Source organism: Carlito syrichta, unplaced genomic scaffold, assembly GCF_000164805.1.
Source record: "Carlito syrichta isolate Samal-C Ts95f unplaced genomic scaffold, Tarsius_syrichta-2.0.1 Scaffold303156, whole genome shotgun sequence".
In the NCBI taxonomy this organism is placed as follows: Eukaryota; Metazoa; Chordata; class Mammalia; order Primates; family Tarsiidae; genus Carlito; species Carlito syrichta.
The window spans coordinates 4718-8751 of NW_007247252.1; the positions used below are offsets into that span (position 1 = coordinate 4718).

A 4034-nucleotide genomic window follows, 5' to 3' on the forward strand; every position below is an offset into this window, starting at 1 on the left:
TGTAAACCAATAGGATTTTGAATGAGATATGTAGAACTATGTTTTTGTAAAAAGTCACTAAGCTTTTATCTACATATTAAAAAATTGTATATTAACTGCAAGATATTGTTTCATATGCTTTCATTTTGGCCTGTATGATCTGTGTCTGTTGATGCATAAGAAAGTGTTTCATCGGGAATGAACAAAAGCCTACGTTCAATCAGCCTCCATTTCCATATAAAACACTTACAAGACACTCTCTGTCTTATTAGTTTGTCCTATCTTATATTCCAGTTTTCTCCTTTTTTTTATCATTGGTTATATTACCCATTCTTACCATATATTAGATGAGATAACTTGCAATACCATATTCAAGTATATACTATTGAATAAAAGAAGTGGCCTCTCTTACTGGTCAAAAGTTTGCTTATGTCAAAGCAGTAAAATCTTCCTAGAATCCCTCCTTCCAATGTAGAGTTATATTGAAACTCTAACCTTTGTCCTCTAGAAAATTCAGGAGACAAGGCACCAAACACTCAAAAGACAGATTCTTTAATTGATAAGCTGAGGTTTCAAAACATAATTTTTACTCCAAGAGTCTTAAAGACTCTGTGACTTCTGTTAAGTTCAGCTCTTCCTTTCATGTTTCTCTTCTTTTACTCAGCTTTATCTGCATCATCCACTTATGTTTTTTCTAGTTTTTTTCCTGATTCTCTAGTTCTTCTAAATGAGCTATTTTGCTTCAAGATTTTATCATGAAAAAATTATATTGTAAAATTGCTAGACCAAAAGGTGATCTACAGAATTTGAGTTAAAACAGATCAAGAGCCAAGTTTAGAAATATAATTAAAGATTTTCCTGTATCTCAGGAAAGTTGCTGCAGAACTCAAGATTTTGTTAGATCTTCTTTGTCCTCAGCTACAGATCTGTACCAACTAGTTCCATTAACTGTTAGTTCCTCAGATGGAAAAGTAATGTTAAATGGCAGCAGGGTGAAAAAGAGTATAGCATTGGACAAGACACTGGCATCTCAGTAACTGCTTAACATCTATATGCATTTGAACTTTTTTTCAAGGCTAGCTCAAATGTCACCTCTTTTGAGATATCTTACCAGGCTATTGAATCAGTTGCTCCCTTGTTCTTTCTGTAATACTCTATGTAGTCATAGAACAGTTAAACAGAAAACACCACGAGCTACTGTTGCCAGAAAGGATGCTTAATATCATGCTGAGAACATAAGCCTGCCAAAGCAGCTTTCCAAGACAGAATCTCTTGTTGCATTCTATGCTAATCCTGAAGATGTACTTTCTGCCAAATTACAGAAGAATAAATTCCCACTTCCAATACCACAATAAAGTCAGAAGACACAGCTGGTCAGAGAAAGAACACAAATTCTGTACAACTTAAGAAGAAAAATCTGAGAAAATACCAGTACAGAGACAATTCTTTTAATGATATTTGAATTCTGGTTTTCACATATTCTTAAGAAAGAGAATGAAAAGTTCTTTCTTGAGTCTGTCTTAAAATACATATATCATTAGACTTACAATAAATACATAGTAATAACCTAGTAGTCATTGTAAAGTGTGGAATTAGCCAATCTCAAGTTACATGTATGATTCTGCCTATAAAATTCAAGTTAAAAATTCGCATATTAATTGCAAAGAGATATCTGGCTTGTTTGGACTTTATATCACTTCTAGAAAGAGTGTGGTATCCAGTTAAAAAAGAATTCTTAGTTCTGTCTCTCCCATCACGTCTTTCACTGGATGTACTAAGTATAAGCGTATCACTTTATTATGACACCATTGTGTTATGAGCACACAATGACCTTTCTACTATATTATGTATTCCTAGAAATACGAGTTATGTTACATACCTTTTCATGTGTGTGTAAGAACTCTTGCCCCAAATTAGGTCAAAGATAGATGCCACTGATCCTATAGAGATGGACACGCAAGTTAGGTCATTTGGTCATTGCACCAAGATTTGAGACTTCAGATAGAACATATTTTTCATGTTTTGTTTCTTTTTTGTGGCTAAAAATGTGTAATTTAAAGCCCAGAGGTAATTATTTGTCATGATGTTCACAAGTTTTTACTGTTTTTTTTAAAGCCTGTTTCTACAAAATAAAAAATTAAACTGGGGAAAAGAAACAAAAGGAGGCCCAAACTTTACCTGTACAATGACCACTTGTATACCTAATCCTGAATGGTACCCCACATCTTAAATAAAATAAAAGAAAATATAAAAGAAAAATATTAAAAAATAAATAAAACAAGCATAGTAACAGAAAGACAAAATCCTAATAGGGTTATTTTTTTTTTTCTTAGCATAAGAATACTTATTAAATGGATGACTTACAAGAAGGATACTGATGAATAAATGTAAAATTTTTCATTCATGATTAATATGTAGCTTTGACATGTATAAGGTTTAAATACATTTTAATCTTACGAAAAGTACCTGGCCCTTTCAGATTATATCATAGTGTGGGAAGCACCAGGTGAGGTCTGTCACCAGAAATTCCCAGTTTGCTGATTTCGTTTTGATTTTTCATTCAATGATTGTACTGCAACAAGTGAGCATAATTGAATGCAACCTTGAAGTGGTCAGACTCCACCAGAACTTGTATCTTGAATGATTTGCCACTCTTGAATGGAAATTGCGCGTGTCTTTCTTCCCTTCCCCTGGCACCGTGCACCTTGGTATTGCAAACAATGACTATCTGGTTGCCCTCCTTGAAGCGCGGGTTAAAGTGGAAGGCAACATCATCCCCCTTCTTGAAATCTAAGGCAATTCGGTTTGCGTTGGGTTTCACCTTGCCCAGGATGGTGATCAGCATGCGAGGCATGGCTCCCGCAGGCCAAGGCAACTGGTAGGGTATAGTCAGTAGCCCAGCAAGAACACCAAAGAGGCCAGCAGCAGGGTAGGCTCCAGGAGCACTTGGTTTTGCGGGAGGCGGGTAATCCCCAGGCCCGCCGGGTTGTCACAGGTGCGGGTGGTCCGGGATAAGCTCCCGGTGTTATTGAGCCAGGGTAGGCAGCCAGGGGCGCCTGTCCAGGGTAGGGCCCAGGAGGAGCCTGTGCAGAGTAGGCCCCGGGATAAGGATGGGCCCCTGGGTAGACTCTGCCCCAGCAAGCTGGTTCCCAAACTGACCAGGACATCCTTGAGGGTTTGGGTTTCCAGGCCCAGATAACGCTTCGTTAAGTGAAAAACTGCTATTTTCCCAACTTAGCGATGGTGTTCTCTGGGGTGGCTGGCAAGGCAATGAGCTAGGGTTATTTTTAAGAACCATATCATTGCTATCTTTGGGTTTCAGGAGTCTCCTAAAATTATTTTACATTAGTTTGAGATGTGTTTCTGTTATTTGTAGTCAAAAAATTTTTAAACAATATGGGAGGTAGATAGGGAGAAATAGAAAAGTGTTTGCAATTAGAATTTTCCAGGTTGTAAATATATCTTCTTCACGCTAGTTTGTTTAAAAAAGCATCTAACTGGGAAATGAACGAGAATCTCATGGAAATGCAAGGACAGGAAACTTAAACCTTATAAGAACTAGGACAAGAATTATCATCAGACGGGCCTCTCTCAATGGCATAATTTCATATGGCACCTGTGGTTTTTTATGCACATCTATTCCATTTTTCCCCTTTGACCAACTTGTTTTTTCTTTTGTTTACTATTTATGTCCCCTGGTCTACTAAATCACAGGTTGTATGTGGATTACTAAGTCACTGAATTACTCTTATGGTACCTAGGATGAAAATAACTAACACAACAATAGCTAACTCATAGGGCACTTATCATTTTCCTGTCTACCCATACAGTTTGAACACTGGAAGATGACTAAAACTCCTTCAATCATCCAGTCCATCAGAGATGCTAAATCAGAAGCTAGTTGTGTGAAAGAATGGGGACCATGAGCAATCCAACTGTGTGAGGGTACTAGGAGCAGTAGCCTTTAAGTCTCATATCCAGCAGTAGCAGTTCCAGTGACAGCATCCAACCACAGATAGCACTGATGGGACAAAATGTGGTATCTGTGCCTCACA

At 37.4% G+C, this 4034-nt stretch overlaps 1 pseudogene; it reads right to left on the bottom strand.

Annotated features, from left to right (window-relative positions):
- Positions 1 to 2326: 2326 nt before the first annotated feature.
- Positions 2327 to 3277, bottom strand: LOC103260284 (annotated as a pseudogene).
- Positions 3278 to 4034: the final 757 nt, after the last annotated feature.